This window comes from Monodon monoceros, unplaced genomic scaffold, assembly GCF_005190385.1.
Source record: "Monodon monoceros isolate NGI ecotype Baffin Bay Population unplaced genomic scaffold, NGI_Narwhal_1 Contig5485_ctg1, whole genome shotgun sequence".
Classification (NCBI taxonomy): domain Eukaryota; kingdom Metazoa; phylum Chordata; class Mammalia; order Artiodactyla; family Monodontidae; genus Monodon; species Monodon monoceros.
The window spans coordinates 1-8,943 of record NW_021701315.1 but is presented as its reverse complement, the minus strand read 5'-3'; the positions used below and the strand labels follow the sequence as shown (position 1 = coordinate 8,943).

At 48.3% G+C, this 8,943-nt stretch overlaps 1 pseudogene across 1 annotated transcript; it reads left to right on the top strand.

The window, feature by feature from the left end:
- The first annotated feature begins 4,501 nt into the window (after positions 1-4,501).
- On the top strand, positions 4,502-5,542 carry LOC114890299 (annotated as a pseudogene). The gene has a single exon (XR_003792267.1). The product of XR_003792267.1 is annotated as an RNA-binding motif protein, X-linked 2 pseudogene (transcript).
- Positions 5,543-8,943: the final 3,401 nt, after the last annotated feature.

Sequence of the window (8,943 nt, the reverse complement as noted above, 5' to 3'; positions counted from 1 at the left end):
GAGCCAGAGCCTCCTCCAGGCGCAGACGAAAAGCTCCCAGAGGAGAGAGTGCCCAGCTCCCAGACGAAGGACCGAGCAAAGTGTCCCCGCGGCGGCAGGACGCCTGTCTGGCAAGGCTCACCAGCTGCAGCCAAGCACCAAGGACGAACCCGCAGGCGCGCATCCCGGTCCACTGGGGCTGGAGGGGGCCCACCGCCGACCCCCGCCCCAGTGAAAGTAGGCGAGCAGGGGGCCCGTCATCCCGCCGCGGGCAGAGGCAGGATGGAGGGGCGCGGAGCTCGGCCCCCTTCCTGGAGTTAGAATGAGCCCTGGGGGGAGAACATGCGCACACGGGGCCTCCTCCGGCCGCCGAGCCCCTTTCCAGCCCCCGGCTTAGCCCTCCCTCTCCGAACGTGGTTACCGTGCCCTCCGCGTGGCGCCCCTGGGAACCTACGCGTGGGCAGCCATGGCTGCGGCAGAGCCCCCGAGCTGCTCCTGAATACAGCGTCCACCGTACATCGCGAACCATATCTCTAAAATGCAAGCCCAGCCCTCCTCTGCTTGCGCCGTCAGCCTCCGAGGTCTTCGCCACCTGCCCCTGTGTGCCCCTCCTGACTCAGGGCTCACCACACACCGTATCCTTCCCTGGTCCCCGGGGCCCGAACACCCACTCCTGCCTGCCAGGGAGCCTCTCCTCCTGGACTCTCAGGACCGGCCAGAGTCGCCAGCCAAGGTTGCCATCGTGCCCAGCGCTTACCCTGTAAAAGGACTTAACACCCTATATTCTAACTTTTCTACGTCAGTCTGTCTCTTCCATGAACCTAACTTTGCCCAGAGAAGTGACTGCTATATCCTCAGCCTGACGTATCCAAGGAAAAACCAACCGTTAAAAGTATATTGACCATAATTCAAAGAGTCGCGTACCACAGTGTGCACTGCAGCTCTACTCACAACAGCCCGGACATGGAAGCTACCTGAGCGCCCATCATCGGATGAACGGGTAAAGAAGATGCGGCTCATGTATACAATGGAGTATGACTCGGCCACAAAAAGAAACGAAATTGAGCTATTTGTAGTGAGGTGGATGGACATGGAGTCTGTCATACAGAGTGAAGTCAGTCACAAAGAGAAAGACAAGTACCGTATGCTAACACATATATACGGAATCTAAGAAAAAAAAAAAAGGTCATGAGCAACCTAGGGGTAAGACGGGAATAAAGACACAGACCTACTAGAGAACGGACTTGAGGATCTGGGGAGGGGGAGGGGGAAGCTGGGACAAAGCGAGAGAGAGGCATGCACATATATACACTACCAAACGTAAGGTAGATAGCTAGTGGGAAGCAGCCGCACAGCACAGGGACATCAGCTCGGTGCTTTGTGACCACCTAGAGGGGTGGGATAGGGAGGGTGGGAGGGAGACGCAAGAGGGAGGGGATATGGGGACATATGTATATGTATAACTGATTCACTTTGTTATAAAGCAGAAACTAACACACCATTGTGAAGCAATTATACTCCAATAAAGATGTTAAAAAAAAAAAGAATTAACTACTAAAAAAATAAAAGCACACTATTCGATTTCTTAAACCTCTCTGCGCGTCTCTTTTTCCCTGGCCTCCTCTCTTGCTTTCTCGTTTTCCCACTGAAAAATTCTGTGTAGGTGGCCTTTAATCCTTAAACTTGCTAGATTACCTGGTCTATTGTAACCTCCGAAGAGGTGACCCTTTTCCAGCCCTAATGAAACGTTCTTTCCCTGAGTTCTCAGCTGCTTTCTGCCAAGTGGGAGAGATTATGAATGTGGCCCAAGGCCTCAAGAAACTATCTGTGCAGAACAAAAGACCTCATTAGTCTTAGGGTCTCTCTAACCGGCAGAGAGCCCAGGAAGATTTATGATGTAATTAGGATGCCTTCCTTTTTATAACCCCCTTAACTTTTATTTCTTCTGCCAAGGAATTCTTTTTTTCACTTTAATAATGAAAACCCAGGAAGTTCGTTAAAAACTACATCAGGAATGACCCTAATCATTTTGCCCCAAGGTGACAAAAATGTTACTTGGGACCACCTTGTGTAAAACAGTTTCATAATTTGCATACCGTCCAAAATGTGTACAAACGTTCTTAAGGATGTCATTTTTATAATACAACTGAATCTATACGCAAAACACAAACAGACTCACAGATATAGAAAACAAACCTATGGTTGCCAAAGGGGAAAGGGGAGGGGGATAAATTAGGAGTATGGGATTAATGGATACAAGCTACAGTACGTAAAATAGATAAGCAACAAGGACCTACTGTATAGCACAGGGAACTATATTCAACAGCTTATAATAACCTATAATGGAAAAAAATCTGAAAAAAAAATATATAAAAAAACTGAATCATTTTGCTGTACACCTGAAACTAACAAAATATTGTAAATCAACTGTATTTCAATTTTAAAAATGAATATCATTTTTAGCAACAGCAGCTTGAAATCAATCAAAATGTTCACTATTAGAAGAATAGTTAAAGTTATTTCCACTGATTATTATTATTGCAACCAGTAAGAATAGTTGTTATAAAGTTCTATGTTAACAGGGGACCTTGCTAAGGTCTAGTTCAGAAGCTAAGATCAGATGCCTGTGATCATTACAATTACATAAAAAAGCACAAGTATGGAAAAGACAGCACATGACACCAGGTGTTTTACACTAAACGCATTATTTCCCTCGGCGCGCGTCTCTTACTTAGCTGGGACTCCCAGCTCCATGCTGAACCCTTTTCTGTGAATGTACCTCAAGCTTTCCAAGTAATGTCTTTTGAATGTTAACAACAGGTCCATAAAGACATGTGATAACTGGCTCTTTTGTCCTCTTTTTGTTGATGTGAGTTGTCGAGGAACTTGACCACCTGGTACCTTAATGAAGTTCCCAATCTATTGACATTGCAGCCGATGTTTCCAGCTACCATGAGGGGGCTTCTTCCAGTTCCTGACCCCGGAGTCGGGGTTGTCTCCAACATTGCTGGTGTAGACGCCTGAGGTGCCGGCGTTGCGTGGGTGCAGGTGGAGTTCCCAGGGCCACCGGCAGACACACGTGACAGAGCTGAGCTCAGGGTCCTGGGGCTGCCATGGAGTCCTGAACCTTTTTGCACAACTGCCCCCTTGAAGATCTGGTGAAGCCTGTACACCCTTTCTAGGAATAATGTTTTTAAACGTATTTTTTTAAACCCACATCATTACAAAAGAAGCCAATTATATTGAACTACAGCCATGCACATATAAAGAAAAATGTTTTACACTAACAGATGATTTCGTTATAGGATAAGACCTAGCCGTACATCCCTCATCTACCATGACTTTGAAGTAACTAAGAGGGTAAATGATATTCTGTTATAAAATACCTTTAACACTTGGAATGGGGTAGAAATGTACCTGCAATTTCCTTTAGGAACAAAGTTATAGGTGCTGCTTATGATACTGGGATTTTTTTCCTATGTTCACAATGGAAGGAAATGCTAAATTTCAGGTTGAAACTGCTGAAAAGAAGGATATAATTTTTCCCATCCTGGTCTCCAGACCCCATTAAATTTCTATGAACAGACCTCTGGTGGGGTCCCCTGTGGACGCCAGGTTGAGAATCTCTGTGGCAAAACTGTGAGTGCATGAGTTTCTCTGTTATATTGGCCAGAGAGCAGGGTTGCCTCGTGCTCCCAAGTCTGATGGAGATTTTGAGTAGAAGCCTTTCGTCTTGCAGTCCCGATTTCCCCAGGACACGTGTGTCTAAGCCCTTCCCCTGTGGCACCAGGAGCCACGTTCCCGGACCAAGCTGTACGCTGGGTGTGAACTTCTGTGGAGCCTCCTGGGTCACAGATTTGGGGCCCATTATTACTCCAAACACGCCCAGATATCTTATTCCCAGGAGTACAGAGCAAGCTCAAGGTGGAAGCCTGACTACAAAAGTCTAAATAATAAAGAAAAATGGAAGGGAAACTGGTGACAGAAGAAAGACAGGGGCTCAGGAAATAGGTTTCCGTCTTGAGTATGTATCTCCTTAACTCCACAGCACGAGCCTCATTGGAAATCAGGGGACAGGGCGCCTTATTCTTGTTAGAATCTTGTTGTTATGGCCACCTCACAGAAAATCACAGATTCAAAAAAGTGCAGATTTTAATAGCTCTACTGAAATAGGCATCTATATGTAAAGTCATTGTAAAATCAAATAATAATTCTAAGCAAAGACCACAATACAAATTCAAAAAGCAACCCCACTTGATTTCTAAAACAACTCCCAATAAACACAAGACTTTAAGTACACTATTCCTTAAGAGTAAACTCATCAACGGCGCAAGCTCCTTGGAGACCAATGGGCGCGTGGCACCGGGGCTGCGCATGCGTCTTACGGCTTGTCCCGGAAGTCGGTTCCTAGGTTCTGGGCGTGAAGTCGGTTGCTAGGTTCTGAGCGTGAAGTCGGTTCCTAGGCTCTGGGCGTGAAGTCGGTTGCTAGCTTCTGAACGTGAAGTCGGTTGCTAGCTTCTGAGCGTGAACCCACAGAGATGAACCCTTTAACTAAAGTTAAGCTGATCAACAAGCTGAATGAGCGTGATCTTCAGCTGGGGGTAGCAGAGAAGGCGTCTTGGCACTCCGAGTACAAGGACAGCGCCTGGATCTTCTTTGGAGGGCTTCCTTATGAGCTGACTGAAGGGGACATCATCTGTGTGTTCTCACAATATGGCGAAATTGTTAACATTAATTTGGTACGGGACAAGAAGACTGGGAAATCCAAAGGATTCTGTTTCCTCTGCTATGAAGACCAGAGGAGCACAATTCTGGCTGTTGACAATTTTAATGGGATCAAGATCAAAGGAAGAGCTATCCGAGTGGATCATGTGTCTAGCTATCGGGCTCCTACGGACTCAGAAGAAATGGACGATGTGACCAGAGAGCTGCATGAGAGGGGCTGCGGGGCGCACACTCCCTCACTGAGTTCATCTGAGGGCTCTGAAGATGACAGGCCCACCAGAAAACACAAAAAAGACAGAAAGGAAACCAAGAAAAGAAAGAAAGAAAAAGAGAAGACTGACCAGGAGGTACAGGCAGAGCAGCCAGCCTCCTCTTCATCGCCCAGAAGCAAGATGATAAAGGAAAAGGGTGACCTTGGCTCTAAAAAGCACAGTGGCAAGAGCTCAGAGAGGGGTCAGAAGTCGGAGTCCAGGGAGGTGTGGAAGCCCCATCCCAGCTCCCCTGAGATCAGGACGACCTCCCGTGGGGGAACAGAGGACCGAGACCGGGAGCCGAGGAAGAAGAAGCCCAAGCACGAACACAAGTCATCAGGCAGGAGGAAGAGCAAGAAGACAGGCACAGACATAGAGACGGAGGTCGAAGCTCACACGCACGTTGCAGCCGGCACAGTGGGCGCTCTGAGGGGCGTAGTCAGAAGTAGAAGTAGGAGTCAAGATAAATCCCACAGGCATAAAAGGGCCCGGCACTCCCGGGACCGGGAGTCCTCTAATCCTCGTGACCACAGGCATCAGTGAAGCCACAGCCTGTTCAGCTGCATGGTAGAATTGGAAATGAACTGTATTTTGGGGGGGGGGGGGGTTGGTTTTTTTTCTGTACAGGGGACACGTTTCCAAGTGCCAAGCCCACGGTCCATCCAGCCTTCCACCTGGCTGGGTCCCCTCGCTGCTGTGGTTCCTGCAGTGATGCTCCCAAGAGACCTGGATGAAATCCGCCTGAGTGTTTCTAACCCTCAACCGACTCACATCCCAGTAACACAAATCAGGATGTCCTGGGCCACCTCCTGGGTTTGACTCCTGCACGGACCCACAGTGGGGAACTCGGGACCCTGGCTTTGGCTCACACCCTAGACTGAAAAGCCCCCCGGTTTTGATGCTGCTGCCATTCGGACTCACCCCCACACACACACCAGACCATCCCTGTTCAGTTTCCTCTGCACACAGCGATCACGTGAGGAGATTTCAGCAGACAGGGATGCCTGGCTCCCACCTCCACAGACCCTGATTGCAACTGGCCCGTGGGTGGCCTCTCGGGGGGATCAGAAGATGTGCAGCAGTTTCTGACGAGCAGCCAGGTGAGAACTGCTGGTCTCATGTTATGATCACGGGTGACTTACCTTAGCCTTCAGCCCACTTAGGCAAGTTCCCTCCACTCCTCTTTTATTTAAGAGTTTTTATTAGAAATGGCTACTGAATTAGAACCTATGCTTTAGATATAAGTGCAGTCTTTCCCCCTTTAATTTGCCAATGCACTAAGCATTATTATACTTTCTAATAAAAAGTACTCTTGCCTTCCGGTCACATCTGCCGTCTGTGTCCACAATGGACGCGCCGAATTCCGTTTCCGCGCTCTCAGCTCCCCTTGTCTGGGATGCGCTTTCTCCATCATGCAATGAGACAACTCAAATGTGAATTCCAGCTCCAACAAGAGCGGATACTTCAAAAGCTCGTTGATACGATGAAATGATGCCATATGTATATGGAGGGTAGGGCAGTGCCCGGCGCATACCTGGACCTCGGTAAATGGCGTTGCTCGCTGCATCTGCGCCACAGGTGCTACTTCTTACAGGAAATCTACACCCGAGATGCTTTCCCTCATCCTCCGCAGCAGGACCACTTCCTTCTCTCCTGTGCTTCCTCTCCCGTCCCCCCACGGCCCGCCCCCCCCCACCCCGGCACTGCAGGGCGGCTGGACGCTGACCGACCTAGGCTTCAGCGCAAACCCTTCAGGTGCAGAGGCTCCTGTCCAGCCCTGGGGGGAAGGCCGAGCAGGTAGATGAGAGTAACCAAGCCCCAGGCTGAAGAAATGCTTGCTGCTCACCAGGCAGAGGAATTTGCTGGAAATGCAGCCTAAAACTGAATATGCCCTGGAGTGGACAAGACTGGGGAGAGACTTCAGCTCCTCAGATGAACTGAGAAAACCAGCACTTTCTGTGTGGAGAGCCCTCCGTTCTTAATGTACCCATAGGAAACTGGGGTGGGTCGTTTCTGAGAATTTCAAGTCTTTTAATTTCTTGCATTTTACTGCGGTTGTTAAGAAATGTATTATTATCTTCTGACAATTTCAAAAGACTTTTGCAGGCCATTTAGGAGGGAATTATTCAGTGTCCCTGTTCACTTTGTCGTCTTCACTCAAAGTCATGCACATTAGATACTGAAAAAAACATAACAGCATCATTTTGGTTCCAACACTTTCGCTATCGCTGGCTTGCTTTGTCATTCACCACGAACTTCATTAGCATCGCGGGTTAAGCCCAGGGGCGGCAAATGCAGTTTGAGAGGTGGAGTATCAATGTGCAAGGCTTTATCTGCCGAGAAGCCCAGTGCCCTCCAATCTAACTGGACAAGATTCAATCTGTATCTTTCCATATTAACCATAATCAGATATTCATAGACTAAATAGATATCGTACTTATTGTTATAAATTAGGTCACACGTATACAACTGATGGAAAACGTGTTCCCTATGAGTACTCAATTTCCAATTCGTTCAAAACACCAGAAATTTTGTACAAATCTTTTCGAGTATTTTCTGCATTAAAGCTCACTAAAAAACATAATGTATCCATATTCATAAAGGCCAGATGTTATTGGGTGAAATAATTTTCCAAGCAGTTGTGGTCTTGGCGAGCGTGAGTCAGCTGTCCTCAGATGCTCGGAGCTTCCCGGTGACCTTGAACTGTGTTGGTCAGATCTCATTCCTCAACAGTAAAGCAATTACTAATTCTTCGGGCATTTGAGAATTGAAATCTCAGACACTACTCAGGAGGTTTTATTTTGACACTGTGGTCTTTTCTCTTTCCTGCATGCCAAGGCCGTTTCTCAGTGTCACAGTGGAGAGAAATTCTCCATCACATGGGGACTTGGTAGAGGCTCCCTGCCTGACAGTTTCCGTCTACCCCATGTTCTGTGCTCCCCTAAGTCCTGGCTCTAAATCAGGAGGGTCAGACGGGAGATAAATGGGGGAGGGGGCGGGAGAAATCGTTCCTCTGCTCCGCCTGACTTCTGGTTTCCACCGTGCGAGATTCAGTCCTCTGGATTCACTAGACATCAGCCAGTTGGGCCATTTCCGCTTTGATTCTTCAACCTGCTTTCCTGCTCCACATCTTTGAGGAACCTCAGGGCTCTGAGAAGGATTATCCATCCCACATGCTTTTGTGCATGTAAAAGGTCAGCAACTTCACATAAAATGTAATCGCTACTTACCCCATGCATTTAGGTAAGCAAACTGCGGTCTTAAATGGAATTTTAGCCACTTTAGTAGAGGTAATTAGAATTTTTGAATATGCTTGTTTCCACAGAAAAAAATAAATGGATTCTCAAAAAATGGTAAGTGTTTTAGAAACAGAAGCACTAAGACAGCCAATCAGAAAGGAATAAGAGCCTCTTTGGAAACATCAGGCAGTAGCCTACTCTTTGCTCTACTGCTTTTAGAGATGCTCACAGCACAGCCCTCAGGGAGGAGTGGCAGGCACTGGGTGAGCATGAACCGTACGCCCAGAATTTTACGGGCAAGATGACTTCCTTGAGGTTCTTTGTTCACTTCCACACCTTCCAGAAAATGTGCCTCTCTGGTCAAACGTCCGTCCCTTTGCCCCCTCTCTCGTTTCTGGGAAAATTCTCCAGAAGCTTCCTCCAGTGGAATTCAGTTCAGCAAAGATGTAGCAGCACCTGTTACGTGAAGGCCCAATGGGAGATGCAGGGGGAGACTCGGGGTCCTGGAGGCCGAGGTCCTCCCAGGAGGAAGAAGAAGATGCCCAGAGTAAACTGCCCGGTGCCTCACACACCTGTGTCCCCGCCCGCTTGGCCTGGGCTAAGCCTCCCGCCGATCCTGGACCCGACCGGGACGCGGGGAGCCATGGCTCTGGCCTTCGCTGGGCTTAGCTCTGCTTCCTTTTCCCAGATCCCTGCGGAACACTTCCCCTTTCCAATTTCACAGTGCCTTTCTCTAAATGTGTGTTCCA